This window comes from Filicampus tigris, chromosome 11 (assembly GCF_054856515.1).
Source record: "Filicampus tigris isolate MCC_2025a chromosome 11, RoL_Ftig_1.0, whole genome shotgun sequence".
Taxonomy (NCBI): Eukaryota; Metazoa; Chordata; class Actinopteri; order Syngnathiformes; family Syngnathidae; genus Filicampus; species Filicampus tigris.
Genome location: NC_141227.1, coordinates 3,034,755 through 3,059,611, shown reverse-complemented (window position 1 = coordinate 3,059,611; position 24,857 = coordinate 3,034,755). Strand labels below are relative to the sequence as shown.

At 40.3% G+C, this 24,857-nt stretch overlaps 1 long non-coding RNA gene across 1 annotated transcript; it reads left to right on the top strand.

The window, feature by feature from the left end:
• Positions 1-6,117: 6,117 nt before the first annotated feature.
• On the top strand, positions 6,118-24,631 carry LOC147139425 (uncharacterized). The gene is made up of 3 exons (XR_015088749.1): positions 6,118-6,178; positions 23,026-23,116; positions 23,856-24,631. It is a non-coding gene; the product is annotated as an uncharacterized LOC147139425 (long non-coding RNA).
• Positions 24,632-24,857: the final 226 nt, after the last annotated feature.

Below are 24,857 nucleotides of genomic sequence, written 5' to 3'. Positions count from 1 at the left end.
TCATTAAAATATTTTAAAATGTCCAGATTGGATCGGGTCCTTTGTGCCTGCTGATGATGTCACCCTTTATATATGTGAAATATACTTCTTTGTGTCTTTGTTTGTCAACCCCTGGCTGTTGTGTTTTTATCTTCGGAGTTGCTAAATAGAAAATAAAATAAAGTACACTACTGCTACTTTTGCGAGGCAGCTCGTACGTCACTTTCGTTTGTGTTTCTCCAGCCAAACTGGAAACAATTTTCTGGTTGACTCAGGCTGCGAGATTGTATGAACTGTACATAATGTGAAGTAAAACGGAGAGGCTCATATGATTGGTATGATGTCTCCAGCTGACCCTATTTTAGAGTGGCAAGGTACGAATGTGGGTGATCCTGTCAGAAAACATAGGCCTGTATTCCACTTGACACGTCTATTTATTGTGGTCTGCAACAACACAGACAAAGAATAACCTAGCAACATCATCCAATGCATATCCATTTGTTAACAATATGCCTAAACATTGCAATTCACTGTATCAAGAAATTAATCAGCCAAACAATACATACAATACCCATTCACACGTTTCATGACTAGAATAGTTAGCATATGAGCCAACTTAACTAACTAGTGATCATCAACTCACGAGAACATATCCAGGCTATTATGTACAGCAGTTACCTGACACGAACTTAAATGATTAAACTCACTTTTTAACATTTACACACAACAACAAACGTGGTGAAACACGGGCAATCTGCAACTACTGAGTTTGCTGGCACGAACAAACTACTAGCTGTGTCGAAGGGAAAAAAAAAGAAAAGAAATGTCACTCGCTATCAACACTTAGCGCTCGAGGAGCATTCAATGCCTGTTCACAGTGTGGGACATTTCTGCAGTACGTCGAAACTCAATGAATTTATCAAATGCAACAAGCTGTGCGGATCATTCACAAGGTTGGATTTCTAGAACACACTCACAATCTTTTCATTCAGTCAAAACTATTAAAAATACATGATCTTGTAAAATATTATACATGAATAATTTTATTCAAAGCTTTCAACAAACAATTACCAAGTAACATACAACACTTTTTCACAATTCGGGAGGAAACGCATAATTTGAGAGGATATGGAAAGTTCACATTACCTAGAGTCCGATCTACTGGGAAAAGCTTTTGTGTATCTGTATGTGGTGTGAAACTTTGGAACAGCCTGGATATCCAACACAAGCAATGCCAAAATATTCACAGATTTATTGTTATTTAAACATATGCTCTGGTCAGAATATAGTGAGAGCAGTCTTAATGCCATGCGTTGTTTATCTGCAATATGCAATTATGCAATATGGAATCAATTCTCTGTCTTGAAATGTTGATGCGTGCTTGTTGTTCCTCACCAAGTTGGTATGTATTGTCTATTACCCTTCTGATATTGTTGTTCTTACCATTGCTCGTATGTGCTTTCTTTATGTAGTCACTTACCATTGCTGGTATGAGCTTTTTTTACCATTGCTGGTATGTACTATTATTAATCTAAGATAACAGTTAACTGAATGAATGAACGAAAGTATATTGCTCTTATTTTCATTCATATTTTGGTTATATATTGCAATACTGTGGTCAATTTTGCCTTGCCTTTTTGTTTATTGTTCTGGATGATGTTAAAAGACATAAGGAAGTATTTAAACTGTTAAATTATTGATGAGAAATAGGGGTGGGATTAAATAAGTTTTTCTTCCCACTCCTTTTTGAGTGTTAATGATTTGATTTGGATATAGAACCTGCATGTTTTCTGCTTTAAGTATTGCTCAAGTCTTGTTTTTTTTTTCTTTGTATGCAGGTCATTGATGTTTTATGATAAGTAATTCTGCTCAAAACAAATTAAAAAAAATGGAATGGAAAATATTTTGAGAGTGAGACACAAGCAGAGTGTCAGACACATCCATAAGCACTGGGCCATCCGGGTTTGCAGTTTTGAAAAGAAAAAATGCTTGTTTCTTATGTGTTGCAAACTGACCAATTCACAAACAGAAACAAAACATCATGCTTTCACTTTTTGCTTAGAAAAGTTAAAAAAAAAAAAGTTGTGAACAGGACTAACTAAACTACTGAAATACAGCTTCCTTATGTGATCTATAACCCGTCATTCTCCAGTAGGTGACATTGAACTTGATTTGCCTGAATTGGTCTCCTTCCTCTTGCGCAAATGACTCCAGCAGACACAGGAGCTTTGAAATCCTGCGTGCTACTGGGAAAGGGAGCTCAGTGGTCACATATGTTGTATGCATTCATCACAACCACAGTGGTTTGATGAATGCTTACAGATGACTAATTTGTGTCACTGCTCTCAAGAGAGTTGCAGAAAGGAATAGACTTTTTTGTGTAGATCTAGCACTGCATGCTTTTGTCATCTTGTCATCCTTCGCCCCAGCTCCTGCTATGAGTAACCTAACCATACCGACCTTTGCAAAAACCATATTATGTCAGTAAGGAGGCGTGAGGAAGTCATTAAATTGAAGAATGAAAAAAACAGTCCCTGAGGTTGAGCCAAAACAGAGGAAACAAATGTTATATCCTCTTTTCTCTTCTTCCTGTGGGTTTCCACCTTTCCTCTATTGCCTGCTCGCCTCTCTTGAGACCAAAACAAGTCAACCGCAGTTGTGACCCACTACAGACTCCAGCATCCCATACACTGCAATTAGGACATGCTAATGTTTAAAGTGACGTGCTTGCAAGGCTCAGTCTTCTTTTCAAAATTGTATGTAATCTCTGTGGTAATCTAGACTAAATAACCATGTCAAACCTTTGGGGGAAAATACTGAACGAAATACAGTAGAAGATTGTCATCTAGCGCAAACCTTAAAGTGGGCTTCATGAAATGGTTCAGAGTGGGATGTGTAGTGCAGGGGACGATTGCCCTGAGTGCAACATTTTTGGGTGGTGGCCACCGAAGTATTTTGCGGAATTGATATTAGGAATCATAATTTTCAAAAATGACAGCATGAATGATGCATTGTGCTATCTTAAACTCTTTAAAAATGCAACCTGCTATCACCATTCAGTGTGTTGCAAGAAAGCAACATGAAAGTGAGTCAAGAAATACCTGCACCTGACTCTGCAGGCATGACCAATCAACCCACGCTCAATCCTGTTACACAAAACTTTTATACTTCTATAGTTGCTGAAACATAATGTGGCTCAAGCATTTTCATGAAGTGATGCAATCGTGCATCTTCGACCACAGAAAAGGGCTGCAAATCTTTATCCCATTTACAGGTTATTGTTTGTGTTTAACTTAAGTGGCACATTAGGGGTGTACAAACAGACTGGTAGTAAAATGTTAAGCTAACGATAGTTCACTTGAACACATTCATGTGTTGATCAAAATTACAATACAGAAGAACATATTTGACTGCCTGGTCAGAAAAAAAAATCTACCGTATTCTGTATCAATTATTATCCATTTTAATGGGAATTCAAATAACTAAACTGTCTTACATTCCCATTGTAGTCATAAAAAAGTCACATGGCGGTGCTTCATATTTTCCAAACAAATCAAAACCTTGGTTCAAAGTGACATTAACAACAAAAAACAGTCTTACATGGTTATTGTGGGCCGTATGGTGTAAAATGGTCGAAATTCCGTGAGACAGTCAAGTCAAGTGTGCATTCCTTGAATGTGATATCCAAAACAGATATTCTGACATGCAGTAAATCAAAGATCCACACTCTTTGGCATGTTCTCTAAAGACTGTGTAAAATCTCTCTTTCTCTGTCCCAGTTACAACGCTGGTGGAGTTCTATTGGCAGAACTCTACAAATTGCAATTTCATTTCGTAACTGAGAATATCAAATGAATGTAACCACAAGGACTCAGATTTAAATTATACATGGGTTTGAATATGAACCAAACCACTGTTATTGTTTTTTCAGATATGAGTTGCATCTAAAAACTTGGCTGATTGTTGCTGTTCTCAGAAGATCTGACACAAAACTGCCCAATTGAGCAGAGATGAAAGATCAGTTTTGTGTCAACTCTCAATCACTATTAAATCGTGATGCTGTTTGGCATTAAAATGGAAGACCAGGAAGATTTTTTATTTATTTAATGAGATCTGAGAAAACATGCGGAGAAAGCATTAAAAAAAAGTGTGGTGTGACATATTTGCCTCTTAAAAGAAGGAGGTACTGATATCATAAACCAAAATTGCATGGTACTTGCTCCACATATCTGTGCCATAAAGAGTTATGTTAATCAGTTGTTGAATTTGTATGCAATCATTTTAATCAAATAACAAATGTCAATCAAATGTCATTTTTGGTGGATGTATAAGTCAAGTATTTGCCACTCAAATTTGCTCTGACAAACAGTAGCAGGCTGTTTAACTAACGTGAGAGCACTGTGGTATTGAAAACATTTACTGTGGAAGGATCATAGATGAGGAAGACAGCAGCCATCTTGGATCTCTGGACGGAGGCCGTCTTTCAGGTCACCCACAGTGCATTCCTCCACTGGGCCAACTTTATCCTCCCCTGGTCTGGCTTTCGATTTAGGATCATGAGCATGCTCTGGGGCTCTTACCCATCTGTATCTCCTTATCCATTTCTTCAGATTTTGTTACATTCAGGGACATATTTTCATTCCCAGTGCAGTGCAAAGTACAGTCTGTGTGCATGGGTGGCATTTTGAATTGGGCGTGATGGGGCGTTTGCACGGCTGTGTTGGAACGAGCCTTTTCCTGGCCAATCGTGGCAACATCCCTCATTTGCATTAAAGTCAGGGCGGTCGGAGCGCAGTACGCCCGCCGGGTTTGACATTGTGGGAACAAAAATAGACTCGCTAGTGCATGACAATGGCAGATAAACTGCATGATCTCCCCTTGCCGATGATGTAGTCGGACGGGCATGTGATGTGGACAATTATGTGTGACCGCCTCTCCCCACCCGCCAATGACGTAGGTGCTATTAAAATATTTTTAAGATGATAATGATTAAAACTTATTCAATGAATTAATTTTAACAATGATTCATAGGGATGTCATATTTATGCATCATTTTGACTGCCTGCACCTTGATCAAATACATCAAAACCACGTTACACCACGTGCGCCACGAGTTAGACATGGTTTTAGTGAGTCTAAAGTCTAGTGTAGTTTTTATAACCAAATTTGCAGATGCGCCGGGGGAAGTGTCATGAACGCGCAGTGAGGCGTAGTCCATCTATCAAATTCACAAACACGCTGAACTAGATCCGTCACAAAAATAACGATGCGCCGAGTGCAGCCGACTTTCTGTTACCAAATTGTTGTATGAGTCGGCGGCGAGGCAACTACATGGGTTGGAAGGTCCAGACAGGTGCAACATGGCCCAAACACAGTAGACTAGACTTGTGCCAGTGCTAAAATCAAGTTACGTCCACTTTACACCGAGTGCACGGGCGCCAGACTACAAAAATAGGGCTTGTATCTATTTGTAGATGTCTGTTTTGTAGTCATTGCAGCCAGGGTCGATGCTTAGCATAAAGCTCTACTTGGGAACAGACCCCTGCTACAGTGGTCCGCAACCAGCGGTACCGGTCTGCAGGCCATGCTGCATTTTTAAAAAAAGAATAAAAATTCTGTAGCGGAGATTATATGACCTAAGTGTTCGTTATCGTTATGACAGGAATATAAGTGATGGTTTCCGGTCTATGAAATATCAGTCGGACCATGAACCGTTCCTTGGTGGATAAAAGGTTGGCTTCTTTATCCCCTTCCTCCTGCACGCACGCACACACTCGCGCACACGCACTCCTATATGCACACACTGCCCCAACATCACTGCTGCACTCTTACTAAAACTACTACTTGATATATTAATGAATGTACAAATATATATTTATTATTATATATTTCAACACCTATGAACACTGCAACAGAAGCATATGCAAAGCTGTTTTTGGGCCATGACCTCAAACTGCATTGTGCACTCATGCACAGTAAATCTGTGTGTATGAATTAGGGCTGCTCGATTAAGCGATTTTGAACCGTAACCGACTTTTCTGGATAAAACGATGTTAAAAATGTTCAAATCATCACGTTCGATTTTGTTATTTTTGGTGTATCTAAGCCACCGTAGTTTCCTCTGCATTTCCGCTTCCTCCCACGAGCGCGCAGTCCGAAACAACGACAACATCCGCAGGCGATTCTGCTATTTGCTCAGGCAAGTAAGAGTTTAGTTAATAAATCGGGCAAAAATAGATCTATAGTGTAGTGTGTGCCCCGCATGTACAATACAACCCGTGAGCAAGTAACTCAACGTCTGAAAGTCGTCCCTTTTCTCCTCTACAACGGACCTCTGGTCCAGCCGGACTTAAGCTTGACAGTGCATTGTATTATTGAGTGACAGTTTTGCACTAATCATTGATTTATGTTTAAGTAAGACCAAAATGACTTGCTGACAGACTGTTTGGTTTACAGACTTGACTGTCTACCTTCTCTCATGTTGATGATTTCGTTTCAGATGGTATGTGCACTTTCTTCCTTCATTATTGGTTTTATTAAGAACAGATCTGAAATCTATCGTGTAAGTAAAATGCTGTTAATCCCAATGGATTGTTCTGTGCGTATTAAGTTAAATTGACTGGCATTTTGAGTTCAAAGAAAGAAAAAATAAGTTTAGATAAAAGACATTCAAAATATTTCATTTTTCATTCTTTTTTTATTTTACAAATAAATCATAATTGTAAAATCGGATTTGAGGGAAAATAATCGGGATTTTCTTATGAGGAAAAATCGAACAGCCCTAGTATGAATGCAGTTGTGGTACTAGCTTGATGGCACCTTTTATGTGTACAAACTTAGTAAAGTCCTACTTTGATATGAAGAGGGTTGTTGTTATTGTCATCCCAAAAATTTTATCGCACCTTGAAAAATCTCAATTGAATTAGGTGAGCACTCTTTAATATGTTTATGCAAGTGAGCAACTGTGTTTGCCAATTAAAACACTCAGACCTGAATGGAATAATTAATAAACAGCCGCTTGTAGTAACATCTCCAATTACTCGTGTTAACATTTTTTTAATACACCATTTAGCCTTTATCAGAAAATTCCTGTTGATACGTTTAAAATATTTCTATCCCAACACAAATTAGTACCAGTTTGGACAGATCAAGCTGACAGAAAAATTGGAGTTGGTATCAATTAAAGCACACAAAATGCTTTAATTGCTAATATATGAGAAATTATCATTGTCAGAACAGGATTAGCTTCTTGTAGCATGGTTAATAATGGAAAATAAATGTTCTATTTACACAAATAAAAACATAAACTGTACAGTTTTGCCTCATTTGCAGGTCTGCTGTTTAATGTGAGTTAGTTGTGTGCAGTCAACATTGTGATAGGCTACTCCGACAAACTGGCCGCACTACTTTTCTTATGTAACATATAAAACATTTACCACCATCTTTTTGTTCTTTTCTTCATCCTCATGGAGTTTTCAAATTCCTCTTTTTGTGTGTCCTGATCGGTAAATTTGCTTCATTTTGATGTGATAACTAGTGGTGCAACGGATCACATAAGTCACAGTTCAGATCACTGTTTTTATGTCACAGTTTGAATCTTTTTTTCAGATCAGGAAAAAAAAAAAAAATAAGTAGAAGTGTGGCTTCATTTATTTTATATACATTCTTATTTTATTTGTGGTATGTTGTATAAAATAATATATCCTGCCAGACATTTTGAGCTTGAATGTTTTCTTAATTAAAATTATTCAATGAGCAAAAGTCTTTTTTATAAAATAAATGAGTTTTTGTCACCCATTCGGCAGATCGTGCCTGGCCCTAACCGTGGTGCTCGATCCGTGCGAATCACGGATCAAAGATGATCTGTTGCACCACTAGTGATAACGTATTTTCAACAAGCTTGCTAGTAGAGGGCTCTCCGACGCCCATCATGTCATTGCAATGACTTTAGAGATGTGGGTTGATAAATCCAATTTAAGTCGACTGTTGGAGGTGGGGCCCACCTGCCAACGTCATTCGACACTCAACCAGCCTGGAAGGGGAAGGCAAAGGAAGCGGCCATTCATCGCGAGCAGGTCGAAAATTAATACATGGAGTGAAATACTGCGGGTGGTTATGCGATGTTAGATTAACAACTGCTGCAATTCCATTTTTTTACCCACTCCGGCCGCCAGCCCTCGCCTGATACTGGGGCACAGCTCATTGTTGTTTGGGCACATGCCCCAGTTAAACGGGTCTGGCGATACCTATGATTGCAGCATTATCACTAAGATCCCAGGACTATAAAAAACAGTTGTTGTTTTTTTAATTGAGTAAGAAAATAAAAATGAGTCATTCCTGGGCAAAGGAGGCTGTCTGATGCTTTGCATTGCACCTAAATAAACTGTCTTCAAAACAACATATTGTGCCATAATAACTGTCAGTATCATAATAGACTACATATTTGATGGTTCTATTAACAGCCTTCAATTGCTTTAATGGGTCACTCACCTGACTTCCATGCAGGCAGTATTGCAACTGTACAATGTGCCCTCTGATTGACTGGTAACGTCAGCGTGGAGTAGACTAGGGTTTGCTCCAGCTGCCTGTAACTCTGAGCAAGATAAGCCCATTAAAAAATGGATTGGAAATTTTCATTATAAAATTCATATCTTAGAATGGACTGCAGATGCTTTAACAGAAATCCTCCATTGCTAAAGAAAATCCATCAATCCATTATCGATACTGCTTATCCTCACAACGGTCGCGGGGCGTGCTGGAGCCTATCCCAGCTGTCTTCGGGCAGTAGGCGGGGGACACCCTGATTTGGTTGCCAGCCAATCGCAGGGCACACAAAGACAAAAACAATCACACCTATGGGCAATTTAGAGAGTCCAATCAACTTACCATGCATGTTTTTGGAATGGAGGGGAGAACATGCAAACTCCACACAGGGAGGCCGGAGCCGGGATCGAACCCACGACCTCTGAACTGTGAGGCGGACGTGCTAACCAGTCGATCACCGTGACGCGCTGAAGAAAATATTCCCTACAATTTTATTGAAAATGCCATAGGAGAAGCTTGAAGGTTTTCTTCATCTGTACATGGAACTGAAAGCATACGGAAAATGTCAATATATCACCACAATAATATCCACATTATTGTGGTTAAGGAACAGGCATACGAATCCAACTCTCAAATTGGCAATTTTAACAATTTCAATACAAAAAAAAACAATCATAGGCATTCACATTTCTGAAGAATTTAAAGTGTTCAATTTACTTTCCATGTTTTTGGAATGTGACAGGAAGCCAGAGTACCTGGCGAAAACCCACGCAAGCACGGAGAAAACAAGCAAATTACGTACAGGAAAGACTGAGCTGAGAGTGAAACCCCAAACATAACTGTGAGGCACACTAAAGGGGACGTATTATGAAAAATGTACATTTGATTTGCTTGACAGGTCTCTGGAGTAGCTGCCCACTCACCCAACACGAAGGATTTTTTTTTTTTTTTTGGTGATCAATGATGTCACATTCCACATTGAATGTGCAACACACACACACACTCACACACACACACACGCTCCCCCCCCCCGCCCCTCCACACACACGCACGCACGCACACACTAAATTGACTAGTGTAATTCAGTGCCAATGAAGTGGTGCGTCCATGAGTGAGAAACACAGGGAGACTATTGTGTTCACAGGGGGTGAAAATCTCCAGCTGTGAGGGTCTCAAACAGCAGAAAAAGTACTGCATTTTGTCAGAATATAAATCGCATTTTTGGGGGGGAAAGTTATTTGACAAAAACAGAAACCATGAACAGTAGACCTTGGACTCTCACCCAAAATCCCCGTTTCCCCAAGCCTGGCTCGCCCATGAAGCGGTATACGCAGATGCTAAGGATAATTCTTCATTTCAAGTCAGAAAGAGGAAGAAGAGAACATTTTGAAATCAGCAATCCTGCCCAGGCAGTGGCGGCTTGCGCACTGTGTGCCACCTGCGTTGAACTCTTGAGTGCTTGCCTAAGTTGCTATATATTTCAAAATTTATGACAGTGGTAAAATGCATTTATAATGGCATATGGAAATAATGGGAATCATGGTTGTGTAGAAACAATTACCATAGAACGACGCTCCGAGGAGAGAGGCTTTTACTAACATATATTCACGTAGTGCTAGCTGTCATCTGTTAAAGAGGGAGGAGATAGTTTACTTAAGAGGCACCATTTTTTTCGTCCTTTGGAATTTGTTCGTCTCTCATTTTCCTCATTCATTCACTCCCAAGTATTCTTTCCATCTATCCAGCACACTACTGGCACCAGTCAAATAATTTCCATTTCTTTCCTTAATCACCCTAACCTGCTGTGCATCCTTTCCATTGCTATCTCTATGTCTGTCACCCTGTAAAAATCATTCTCTTCTTTACAACCCGGTACACATGTCATATGCCTCTTGTTTGGCCTTTGCCCTGCGTCTCCTCCTCCTCAGTCCTCTCAGTGCCCCACTTGAACACTTTCCTCGTATGCTTTCCTGCATTTTTTGGTTCCATCACCAAGTCTCATTTTCGCCTTTCCTACCAGAAGACATTCCAAGTACTTTTCTTTCTTTCTCTCTGATCACCTTAGCTTTAGCGGCCCACTGTTCTGAAAGCTCGTTATGCCCACCGAGAGCCGAGAGCCTGTCTAACCTCTTCTTGCCTTTTTCTTAATCTAGCTCACTCCTAACATGGCTTCCCAAAATGTTACACATCACCATCCTGTGGTCTAGCTACACTCTCCACTACTTTACAGTCAGGAACCTCATTCAAGAAATGCATTATCATTATCAGGCTGTAATCCACCTACACACTCCTAACGGCACTCTTTTAAGTCACCAATGTCACAGCCTCTTCTGGAAGAGAAAGTGTTCGCAACAGCCATTTCCACCCTCAAGTTCCTTTCCTGGATGTCAAAATTACTCATCACTTCTTTCTATCCCCTTTTTCCTTCATTAACATGTCCATTACAGTCTGCACCGACCAAGAGCTCTCTCCACCTGTCGATGCTCAGAACTACTAGATCAGGGGTCGGCAACCTGCGGCTCTTTCATTCTTATGTTTCGGCTCTGCGTGGCTTAGGAAAATAAATAAGTGTCCAACTGAAGTGTATGTTATTTGTCAAAAACGTGTATCATGTCTTTTTATTAAGTCAACGTTTTGGGCCACTTTCATATGTGGTCCTAGATCGGATACCTAATGGATATTTTGCAATGCGACTGCTAGGTCGCATACATCCGACATTGACATCGGGAGCCCAAAATGCACTCCGCGTGGGCGGAGGGATCAGTTTTGAGTAACAGTATTGGCTTTATATTTGAATTTAATTTAATCCCACTTCAAGTATGAAGCATAAAGTGGACATTTATGGTGATGGTAGTAATTCATCCACGGCTCGTTCGGCTCATTTTTGACGTGTGGTAATGATGTGAAGTCATCTTTACTGACGTCTCAGGAAATGAGATCGAAAAGCCTCGCCTCATAATTTCCCCCCCGACACGATACCACATTTACTTCTGTAAACACCACGTAGCGAGTGACGTCGTCTCTTCTTCTGTGCATGCGGGTCACTTTCCGGACGCATATGATCACGACACCTAAGAGACCGAGTTTGCATTTATAATGTAATATGAATGCTTGAACACAAAAAACACTTTTTTTTCCCAAAAAGGCTGCAGCTAGAGTCCTGCGTCAAGATGACTGACTTCCCACCACAGCCCTGATTTGCAGAGTCTGTGCGCAGAGGTTCAGGAGCAGAAGTCCCATTCACCAAAATAAATATTCAGGCAGTTATTTTTCAAATGTTCATTTTCATTGTTCAGTGAAATAGTGCTCTTTTTTCCACTGTATTTTTAAATTCTGGCATTTTTGTTTGCTAGATGGATAATTGAAGTTCAGCTTTTTAATTCATTTGAAAGAGACCTTCAACGCCACGTTTTTTTTTTGTAAGGGCTCAAAATGTGTTCATTCAATAAATACAATTACATTTTCTGAAACATAGATGGACTGGATCTTCACTTTAGATGTCAAAAAGTGTTTGTAGCTCCCAGTGTTTTCTTTCTCGTGGAAATTGGGTCGAAATGGCTCTTTGAGTGTAAAAGGTTGCCGACCCCTGGTCTAGATCCTTCCAAAATTTCTCTCTCTTCTAGTAAACATCCTACTAGTGAGATATAGTCAGTCACTAATTACATTACATACCTGCAACACACCTGATTCAAATGATCCGCTCATCAGCAAGCTTTGCACAAGCCTGATAATGATATTGTGATCATTTGAATCAGGTGTGTTGCAGGCAGGGGGAGATGGAACACAGGCTGGATAGGGGCTCTTGAGGATCGGACTTGAGCACCCCTGTTCTAGACTTTCTACCTTTCCATCTGGTGTTCTGGACATATACAATACTTTTCTTCAAATCACAGTGTAAACCAAGTCCCCAACTTTTCCTGTCATAGTCCCAACACTGTGATTGGCTAATTTGTGAAAAGAAGTCTTGGGATTATTACACAAATATCAAGGTTTCACACGACTCTTGTAAACAGTGAACAATGACAACGAGGACTATCAGTGCTTCCTCAAGTAATATAAAAAGTAAAGGAATAAATAAACCTTGTGTGTCAGAGGAGACAAATCCTCTTAATTTGTCCAAATCGTTTCAGGAGGAAATGGTCATTATGGGAAAACAGGCAGGACATTTTGTGTTTGGGATGAGTGGCTGCATATTCAATAGTACAGTGAATAAATAAGAGTGAATGTGAATATTTGTAGGATGACGTGGGCATTTATATGTGCGTCAGTATTGACTGAAGGTCCGTCAGTCCGTCACTGAGGGACTCCCGTTTTCGCTGGCTGACGACTGACGGTAAAATTGAAATACTGACAGAATCAGCGCAGATGGAAGTGATTCTCGGACGTTAGTCTGGAGCCCTGATACAGGCAATTGAAAAGTCAATTTGTCTACTTTATGTCTCAGTCGGTAACTCGAAAAACCACACGACCACCACCCCTCAACCCTCCCACTATGAATAGCGATAGCACGAGTTTCTCATAAAAACGAGTTTATATACAATAGTAAATATTCAGGCATTCCAAATGTGTCAGGGTGACACTCTAATATGTTACACGTTTGTTTTTTCCCTCTTAGGTGTCATGTTTCCATACTAGGCCCTTTTTAATGTTGCCATTACAAGGCTGTTTTATTCTAGAAATACAGAGGACACAAACAAGTATTTGGTGATCTCATTTTATCAATACAGTAACCAAAAAAAAAAGACAGAACTGAAGCTTTCTCAATGTGACTTATCTGATATTGTATGTTTATCCAAAAGCAGATTTAAAAAAAAACTATGTGTAAAGTCAGGTATTCCTGTGATTGAAGGAAATTAATTCTTCCAGAAAGTGTCAACATCGGTACATTTGAAAATGTGGCTTTTTAGTATAGTAGATAATTGTTGTTCTATCACAATTTTCAAATTAAATAAAATAACAAAAGATCAAATAAAATCCACCATAAACAAAAGGAAAAAGACATGATGGTATGAGTTTTTTTGTGATGTAAATTCTGTTGTGATGGAGAAGTAATCCCAGCCTTTGGAATATTCGTATTAGTGACTGTTAGAGCAGCACATTCTGAGTTTCCCACTAACCATCGACTTACACTGCGGAGCTCCACACAGCTGATAACCATCAAAACAACACATCGTGAGTGCTGGTGTTTACCTCAAAGTTGATTGTCCACCTTCTGCTTGCCCTAATAAAGCTGGCCCCCATTACATTGTGTTCTCTGAGTCATAGCTAGCAAGACATCCAGTAAACCAGCACTTGTAACTAAAACTCCTCGGGAGACTTCCCAGTTCACATGGACGTCACGTTGCATAGCTGCAACCTATACACATTGCAAATCTTCTATTATTTCAACAACATATTAAAATATCCATCTGATTTTTTTGCTGTGTTTTCACTCATGTAGATTGTTCATTTTAAATGCAAGTCACAGAATGAAAGGCCGGCGTATTTCAAAGTCATTGGCATTGTGAGGGTCTGCTTCCAAAGGTCTTCAGATCTGTTTGCGACAACTTCGCTGAGGTACAATATTTTTTAGCAGTGTATACATTTACTGTACAATTTATTATTAAGTAATCTCATGCCTACACCTGTCATCCTTCATACAATTTTAACTACAAAAGCATGTAGTAGTTAGGAAGAAGTCAAGGAGGTTCAAAGGTGAGCGTTGTTGTGTCATATACCCTCTTCACAGATCCCTGACAGACATCACTACAAGGAAATAACCTACAATATATTAATATGTAAGTTTTAAATACATGTGACATCTCGTCGCTGTCCTGCAAAAAACACTCATCTCCATTTTTTTTCATTTTCCTTATTTTTTATATGAATGGTGTTTCCGCGTTACAGACATTTCCAAAATTGGAGATATGTGTTTTTCACAGGACAGTGACGTTATATAAAATTGGCAGTTTTTGTATGTACATACAGTATATGCACATATACTCTTTGTGTATATCTATATACACATGCATATATGTGCATATATCTACCTATATAGGTACATGTACTTATATGTTCACCTGTGTATGCCCCTATATATTAGTAAAATCAATCCATAGGCAACACAAATATTTGTTTTGACTTTTAGTTTTGTCAATGCGCGTTAGGCGTGCATGATGATTGGCACAGTTTTTCCACCACATACTAGGGCTGTTCGATTTTGCCTAATAAGAAAATCCCGATTATTTTCTCTCAAACACGATTTTACGATTACGATTTCTTTGTAAAATAAAAAATAATGAAAAATGAAGTATTTTGAATGTCTTTTATTTAAACTTTATTTTTCTTCCTCTGAACTCAAAATGCCAATCAATTTAACTTAATACACACAAAACAATCCATTGGAATTAACAGTATTTTACTTACACAATATATTTCAGGGCGGCACGGTGGTCGACTGGTTAGCACGTCCGCCTCACAGTTCAGAGGTCGTGGGTTCGATCCCGGCTCCGGCCTCCCTGTGTGGGGTTTGCATGTTCTCCCTGTGCTTGCGTGGGTTTCCTCTGGGTACTCCGGTTTCCTCCCACATTCCAAAAACATGCATGGTAAGTTGATTGGATACTCTAAATTGCCCCTAGGTGTGATTGTGAGTGCGGATGTTTGTCTTTGTGTGCCCTGCGATTGGCTGGCAACCAATTCATGGTGTCCCCCGTCTACTGCCCAAAGACAGCTGGGATAGGCTCCAGGATGCCCCGCGACCCTTGTGAGGAGAAGCGGTACAGATAATGGATGGATGAATATATTTCAGATCTGTTCTTAATTAAACCAATAATGAAAGTGCATAGACCATCTGAAACGAAATCATCAACATGAGAGAAGGTAGACAGTCAAGTCTGTAAACCAAACAGTCTGTCAGCAAGTCATTTTGCCAACCAGCTAGTGACGAGCCTTTCACCTTTCTCCCTGGTCTTACTTAAACATAAATCAATGATTAGTGCAAAACTGTCACTCAATAATACAATGCACTGTCAAGCTTAAGTACGGATGCATAGTCCAGCTGGACCCGAGGTCTGTTGTGGAGTAGGCAAAAAGGGACACCTTTCAGACGTTGAGTAACTTGCTCACGGGTTGTATTGTACATGCGGGGCACACACTACACTACATATCTATTTTTGCCCTATTTTTTTTTAATTAAACGCTCACTAGCCTAAGCAAATAGCAGAATCGCCGGTAGCCATGGATGCTGTTGTTGTTTCGGACTGCGCGCTCGTGGGGGGAAGTGGAAATGCAGAGGAAACTACGGTGGCACTAAAAAGAACAAAATCGAACGGGCTGATTTGAACGTTTTAACATCGTTTTATCTAGAAAATTTGGTTACTGTTCAAAATGGCTTAATCGAGCAGCCCTACCACATACCCTTCCTGATGCAACCCAGCCACTGCTCACGTAAAGGTTCTTGCTGAGGGACTCAACTGGATTCTGCCGTTTGACCTGACTGGGATTTGAGCCACAGTACCCTGCGTCTGAATTCAGCGGTGCTACCCACTGAGCCATCCAGACGCTCCTAGTAGGTAGCACAAATAAAAGCCTAGAATGTAGAAAATAACATCATCACGAAGAACAAAAAGACAAGGTAAAATTGCCAAGGCAAAACAAAAAAACAACAAAATTATGTTTTTGATCAGCCTGTCAGCTTAGAATTCATAGATATGCCCTTGGCTGGCTGCCGACCATTTCTTCAATGTAGCATTTACAGGAGATAAGACACAAATAATGAGAAGAGAGAATAAAAATAATACGGGCCGCTCTATCCTCACCCTCAGTCCATTCAAGTAGGACATAGCGGATCTCCAACGCTTATATTGCCATTTTTACTCCCAGCTACTTTGCCGCTCCTTATCTGCTTCACCTTTTATGCCTCTGCAGGGCCGCATGCAGATGCGTCATTAACTATATGAGGGTTGAGTGGTGTCCGTTGCCTCCAAAAATGTTTGGAATAATCTAAACAATACACAAAAAGGAAAACTGTTTCAAGGTTGGCAATTGTGTGTGTCTATGTTTTTACAATAAAAATATCAATAAGTGATATTTGACAACAAACTGATGCCATAGTTAATTTCCATAACATGCCAATTGCATGCGATATCAATTTCACATGTTCGAACACCATAAATTATTGCATGACTTTGCTTTGTTTTTAAGCCAAATATGCAGTTATTGCCCTGAAAATAAAAATTATGAGCTAGTAATGTATGACAGCTTGCAAAGTAGATATATGAGCTACAAAATCACCAGATCCTGCCATGATCTATATAGGATTCATATCTTGTATGTGTATGCGTCTTGTAGGGTTTATATGGGGATGTAAAAAAGCAATACAGGAGAGGGAGACCTATAGGCCCTGTATGCGCTTATGTGCACATATATGCTAGTGCGGATACAGATTCATCGGTGTACCAGCAATTGAGTGGTTTTCTTTCAAAAGAAAGTGGGTTTGGCTTGCCAGGCTACATATACGCACAGCAATTTGGTCTATATGTGGCATACATATCGCTGGCGTCAGGCCAAAACCTCGCATTTTGGTGAATTTCATATTTTTTCAAAAATCTATATACTATTGGTCAATCCGCACGCTTATGTGTTATTTTTACGCATTATTGACCAATCTAAAGAGTTGAAAATGGCTTGCTCGCTTTCACGATGCAATGCTAATGGTTGAGTAAACTTGCCATTTTACTGGTCTACTGAAAAGTCACTATTTTGGAGGTACAAGGTTTTTTTGCCCAACGCCAGTGATATATTTGGCATATATATTATCATATATGTGCATAGCTGTATACAGGTATGTACACAGTCCAACTTTACATGTGTATATCAACTGCATATAGGTTTCATACAGTATATGCAAATATATCATCCTGTAGGTTATTTTCATGAGGGTCTGTTGTCTGGACAGGAGCAGTCGTTCTGATGTATGCATCAGCATTGTGATGCAGACCAAGCCGTGATAGTGTTTTCTGTGGTAGATGCCTTTGAGTCAAAGTGCTTTCATTGTTGCCACTTTCAACACTTAACATTGGTCAACAGCACACACATGCACACACATACGCATACACACGTGGAGTGACCAGTAGTAGAGATTTGTGGAAAAATATAAATTATAACATTTTGACACAGGAGACAGACAGTTACCGAAATGTTCCTACACATACTACACGTGATACAGTCGCAAATGTAGTTATGATGCGGGCCACGAGCGTGTAAGATGACTGTCAGGAGAATATCGAACATCCTGTCAAGTTTAACGTGCTCACATAAAGTAATGTTATGCTGATGGCGTCGTTAGTTATGTTTTGCCAACGTTTACTTGCTTTGACAATGGTACGGTGTATTTGTTTGTTCAACTGTGCAAAGGTTTCCTGAGTCTGTATGCTTACTTAGCTTTTCTTTAGCGTGCTTGTGGGGTCGCAGTTTTCCTCGTAATCCATACGGTGCGTGGTGGAACAGATTTGGAGGTGCATTGCTCTTCAGGGCGACCATTTTGGCAAATCAAACAATGTTATTCTGACAGACATCAGTCTTGTCAACCCCAAATCATTTCCAGGCTAGGTACGTGGACTTGCTATTAAATCACGTCACTAAGACGGGACGGGACACTCCTCCATATTTGAAACAAAGTTGTGTTCCCTCGGCTGCTATCACGTGACTGAACTCTGCCCGCTGATTCGCAGAATGAAGGTTTATCATTCCCTCCGCCTTTGCACGCTGATTCGCCCAATGAGGATTTATCACTTTCTCCTTCATTGCAGCCATCAATGGACTCGTTCGTCTTTTCTTTTCTAGACAGTATAAATACTTGATTATGTCAAATTGCACATTGTGAGAGCAATGTTGACGGTGATATCGATGATGATATATACCGTCCACCCCTACATACAGTATGTGCTTTCAGAAAGGTAACAAAGAAAAGGAAAGGTGATTGTGACCAAAGGTGTTGAATGACCTTATAGACATCCAACCTCTTTCCAACTTGCCTTATTTCCAAATAATACCAGGAAGCACAACCCTCCCTGCACATGTGAACCAGTAGTGTTGCCGTGTCAATGGTACCATGGAGTATACACCTCAGTCTGCTGCTTCCACCACCAATTTCTGTATAAGTATTGGCGATTGATTGCTGGAAGGATGGATGAATGAAGGATAGCTGGACAAGTGTCAGTCCCCATCTGCTGTGTATACCGTAGGAAGTGCCCCCTACTCTCCAACCATTTATGGTGTTCATATGCGCATTCATAAAAAGCTGATTATTTTTCAGGCTCTGTGGTGTGTGCATGATTCCCTTCTGTCAGGTTGTGATGGACATTACAGGTTGACGGTTCAGGGAGAGAAACTGTATGGTGGGAAAAAAGAGAGGAAGAAATGTGAAACACTGCAACTGAATTTTATCAAGTTACGCTGTCGAGGGCATCTTGTACATATGTTTTTTCTTCTTTTCTGGATGTTTTCATACTTACTGCCTATAGTTCCGTTCATGACAAGGAATTGACTGACCTTTTTATCTCAGACTGTTTATTCCATCCCATGGCTATGTTAGCATAGTGTCCTATATGATGATGGTGAATTTTGATCCATAAACACAATTCCATCTTGTCAACTGTTTAAAATACCACACTGGTAGACAAAATGAAAAACTACTACACAGGCTTCTGCTTTAAATGTCCAGCAAGTAATAGTATGTTAGTTTAAAAAATAATGAAGTGGCTGGCCCATGTAGAATGCGCATACTGTGATCATTATACTACTTATATGGTCTGTATGTATTTTTGAGCTTGACCCTTACACGGCCTTCTTTGCTTTGGTGTTGATGTACTGTGTTGATCCTCTGTTATAGCCTCTGCCATATCCTGTTTCTATTCAGGAACAATAGTTCACACATTTACAGTATAAGCGCCTGTGTGAAACCGCATTGACACTGGCCATCCTGTGTGAAAGCTTTTTCCTGGCTCGCTGTCCGATGTGCTGTGTGTAAGTTTAATGCAGGATGGGAGCTGGTTGGTGCTATCAGAGGCAGAACGCCACCATCTTTGGCCAGCATGTGAAGTTTTTTCCCAACGACACACTGCTGCCGCAGTTTTGAAAGCATCCGTCGCACTAAATCCTTCTAATTTTTACATCTCTTCTATTGCTGTTGTAGTGGAAGGATATTGGCTGTACATTTATCTGCAACACGGGGACAATCAATGTTACTTCTTGTAATGACTACCTTCAAATCACTCAGCAGCCACTTATTGACATATACAGTTTTCTACATTCTCTGTAGTATTGAGGATTGATGGTGAACAAATAGGCAGTCAGGCAGGTGTAAATATTAAAGCTTTAAATGAAGAAAGCAAATAATCATACGACAAAGCACATCTTTAAACCTGATTCACATGACAGGATTATCGGCCCAATTTTAGCCCCAAATCTCCCCTAAATTGCTAAATTTTGGCTACAGATGACCAAACTATGGTTACACATTACTAAACTGTGAAAACAGAGCTACATAAGCCACATACTAATGCTAACAGCAGAGCTGGGCACTTAACCCTTTTTTTGCCGGTCCGGCCGCGACCCTCGGCCCTTAATGATAAAACTTATAGCCCGCCAGCCCGTAAAAAAAATTTAAAAGTGTCCATGCGTGATGCTGCCGCGGGAGAGGGGCTAACGGCAGAGGTTTACTAAAAGATCATTAGCTGGCTAATTTACTATTCAAACCCACTATGGACACACTTCAAACATGCTTCATACACGCTTCAAACACGCCACGAGCAGTTCCCCAATTGCGAGCTCTGGCTGGCGTTAAGGTAAGCTGTCACTACACACGGTCTGCACGCAGGGGAGTGTCGGCCACTTGATTGCGATGTAGAAACCTTTTTTGTTTGCTCCCCCTCTCTGATGTGCGTGAATGAAGCGCTGTGGCATTCTGGTTTCAAATTTCCCGCTGTCAAACGCCAGCGCACCTTCTTCTTCGTCTCATTCTTTTCTCCCCTCTGAGCGGCAAGTCCGCAAGCATTCAGCAAGTTATTTCTTTTCCACACTTCCCCTCTACCCCCATTCCTGGCCTCCAAAATAAAAACATACCTGCAAACCATTTCTGGAGCGAAGAAGAAAGAGAGAGAGAGGTGAATTCCAGCGAGGTTCTTTAACTTAAATGAATACGTCCTGCTGTGTTGCTTGTTAAAGTAGGGAAGACGCCAGAAGAAGTGCATGAACTCCACCTCGATGTGCCAGGGTCATCCTTGGGTGCTGCGCGGAGCTCGACTTTATACTCGCGGACACAACGTTGTTTTGAAACAGTTTCGTTCCAAGTCGGGGGCGTTGCTTCAAAAAGACAGCGACAACAATGGGTATCGTGCCTGCTACACCCATAAAGGGACCGAGATGACTAGACACACACAACGTGACATAACATCCATGCCGCTGCCAAACTAGTTTGCTTCGCACCAGCACAAGCTGCGTGATGGATCTTCTTCTCCGTGCCGGGGAAACTGTACGTCATCGCAACATGTGACATAACGGACCGATCACGAGAGCAGCAACAATTCGTGATGTGTGCGTGGCATGTGTTGCAGACCTGTCGCCAACATGTCTCACAGCACAATGCGTCGGTCACATGATGATGCAATGCGGCAGTTGTCGCTCGCGCCAACGCAAGAGTATAAAGAGGCCTAAAGAAGCCGTTTGCCGAGTAGGTTGAGATGAACTTTGGCCGCTTCGAGACCATGTCACACGCATGATGGCCGATTAATGGGCCGGACTAAAATCCACTTCCGCCCTTGCCTAGTTGAGCCCTTTTTTCTCAAACGTGTCACACCTCGCCTTCGGCCCCAAAAATGGGTGTCCGGCCAGGCCGGAGGGTCCGACCTGTCCGGCCCCGGGATGGACAACCCAGCTCTGGCTAACAGTGAAACACGTCATGAGATTGCAATCTATAGCCGTAAACCTGTGAATCCAAAGGTATTATTCGAGATCAATTTTATGGAATCATTTATAATTAATAAATATATATAAAATATATACACGTTGTTGACTTTACTGTTTTGAAGATGCCTGAGTCGGAAGCTGTCCAACTCTGAGGCACTCACGATGGCAATATTTGTTTTCTTCTCTACGCATACGCGGGTAGAGGAATCGTGGCTTGACTAGTTCCCCTTGGGAGCCTGCGTGACGCCATCCTAATTAGCACGTTGTGATTCATCGCCTCACCAAAGTGGTTGGTATGTGTAGTGAAGAGTCATAGTTGTGGAAGTGAGAGTTGTCTTGGCAAAATAATGCACTCACAAATGTTTGATGTGTACTGACAAAAAAACATTTCACACCCACAATTTTTTTTCGTACTCACAAGAAAAAAAATCAAACCATTAACAATTCTGATTTGTACACACAAGAAAATAAATTCAAACCCTCTCAATTTTGATTTGTACACACAGGGAAATAAACACAAATTATTACTATTACGGATACGAATCGTTCATCACGCATGTCTTTTTGACATCTATCTTACTCCATAACTATACATTTACTAAATAAATGTATCCGGACTCAGATGATTTTATTTTGTGCAACCACTTGACGAAATAAAAGTGAGTAAATTCAACACAACATTTTTTCAGTGTAAGTGAAATGTGTCGTCCTTTTGATAATGATCCCGTACAGAAAGAATTAATATACACAATAACAACTACTGTCCTAGTTCTGCATATACCTTGTGGATTTTTAATTTGCTGAACAGTTTCTAGTGGTCATAAATAGAGTGAATTCTGATTAAGAGTGAATGGTGCTTAAGCTACCGATATCAGCAGGATATCCCCATCACAAACACAAGCACTCAGGAAATCCAACGTTTGTTCACTGCAAGGGGAAAAAAAAGATGATTTTATTGTCTTTCGGTGTGTCATGGACAGTTCACAGATTCTTTTCTGGCACTAAATTATCATCTTATGTCCACTATTGATATTGTGACAATTTGGAGACATTACTTTTTTTCTGACCTCAAAAAGTAGCAGTTGCTGTCACTGTTTAGGACAATAAGATAATTACTTTGCATGGTCATTTCAAAGACAATATCTTAGGCATTGCTTTCCTTCCAGATTGCATCTATCTTTGCTGCATGTTATTTCTCATGTCCATGGCTTAGCTATTTATACCTGGAGTGGAAGTTGTTTTGTTGTACAGTAATTTCACATCTCTGAAAAACAAATAATTTTAAGGTTAAAATTAGAATACTTCTACAAAATAAACCATCTGACCCTTCAAAGAGATATTTTATTTACGCATTTATTTTTTGCTGATTTTATTTTGGTAGGAGCACAGTATTAGTTATTAGATCATGCTATTTGAGTGCTTTGACAAGGTAAAAGCATGTATGTTCTTTAAATTGTTCACATTTTAATAAGGAAAAAAAATAGGTGGTTCTATTTCCTCCAAGTGATGCACCGCAGCAGTGGGGTTGATTGTGCGTGTGTATGTGTGTCCTTGCAGGATTGGAGAGACGAGTGGTGCGGGGACCAGGTGCAAACAATCACCATCCATGGCCCGATGAAACTGGTGCCAAACACCACCTCGTCACCAGGTCAACACTCTCCAACATTATATGATCGGATTCCAGCTTGTCATTGTCCACAATGAAATATGGTCAAGCAGTTAGTCGAAAAAAATATTTTAGTGGAGATGCAACAAGTACTTTTTAGGATACAGATGGTGGGTGTGTCAGTGGTGTTTTTATGGGTGCCTGTACGAAATGGGATAAGAGGGAATGAGTTGGCAGACAAAGGTACTAAGAAGTGTGCAAGGCAGGGTAACATTCAAGTAGCTGTTACACGTGGTAAATCGGAAATGAAAAGTATTGTCAAACAGAAACTTAAGAACAGGTTAGCAATGGGATGAATTCAGGAAAGTTAGATGGTTTCACAGAATGTAGAGGAAGGTTGGTGAAATGAGGACAGCGAAGGTAAAGAGCAAAAATGAATTTATAATGTCAAGGTTGAGGTTCGGACAGTTTCGGGGTTGAACAGTGCATTGTTTAGGATGGTTAAGCATGAATGTGGTGAATGTAGATGTGGGGAATTAGAAATTAGAAACTTAGATATAGTTTTGTTTTGTTTTTTTCCCTTCCCTAATTAGGTTCAGTGATATTAGGACTCACACTCAATACCAGTCGGTGGTAGTAATGCAGTAGCACCATTAACTTGTTTGCCACCCACCATGATAAAACCAAAAGAAGAACACTCTCCTACAAGAGTTTTTGCATCCAGGCACCTTTTGAGCATTCTCAAGTATTTTCTGATTTTGCCTTGTCTTTGTATTCTCAGATTGTCTTGCACCTTGACTGCCACCGCAGCGCTCTGCCTCACGTTACCTCACGTCATGTGATTGTGACTGTTCCCTGTTCCCTGTGCTTTCCTGTAAATCTCTGTTGATCTGAACTGTTTTTCATTGTGTTTTATTTGCTTGCTTGACCCAAGTAATGACTGCATTTGCTTGAAATTTGGTAACGACTCGACTCCTCCACCCAAAGTAACTTGGGACTTAATTGAGACTTGAATGTTTTCAACTTCAAATGTATTTGAGACTTGCACATGTGACTTACTCCAACCTCTGCCTTGAACATAACTGTCTTGGAACTGATATAGGGTGACAAGGGCAAATTGAAGAGAACATGTAAAGCTGTTAATGGGACAACAGGGTGCAAACAGACAGACAGCCAACAGACACCAGGGAAACAGTTGAAAACATGAATCAAAACAGTCCCCACAGAACAGATGGGACTGAAAACATCTCTGATAGATATAGGTTGACAAGCAAACGTCTTTGATGAGTTTGAAAAGGCAGAAAGGCCAAATGAGAAAAGAAAAGCCTACAGCACTAGCAAAACAACGCTATATTTAAGAGACAATTTCAACAGTCATACTTAAAATACAGATGAATTATTATAAGTGAATCTCGTGCATGGATCCCACTCTACATAATCTGTAGCGACAAGCTCGCAATTGAGGCAAATAAGCCTTTTAAACAGCAAAAAAAACCACTAAATATCCTGCGATCTTGTCCTTCTACAATGATAGTGATTAAAAAAAAAATCACGAAATAGACTGCACATTACTTACAAGTTTTTCTCTTGTGGTGTTAAGCGACGGCAGTTTATGGAAGTTGACGCTGGCCAGGGCGGCCAAAATCACTTCCGTTGTCACTTTTTCCGTCTGTTTTTGTTTTGCCTATGAGAGCAGAATAAATGATTGACATCTACACCCCCACCTTCTTTCCTTTATTGGTTGTTTTTCCTTGGACATGGTCTTTTCTTACACATCAAATTA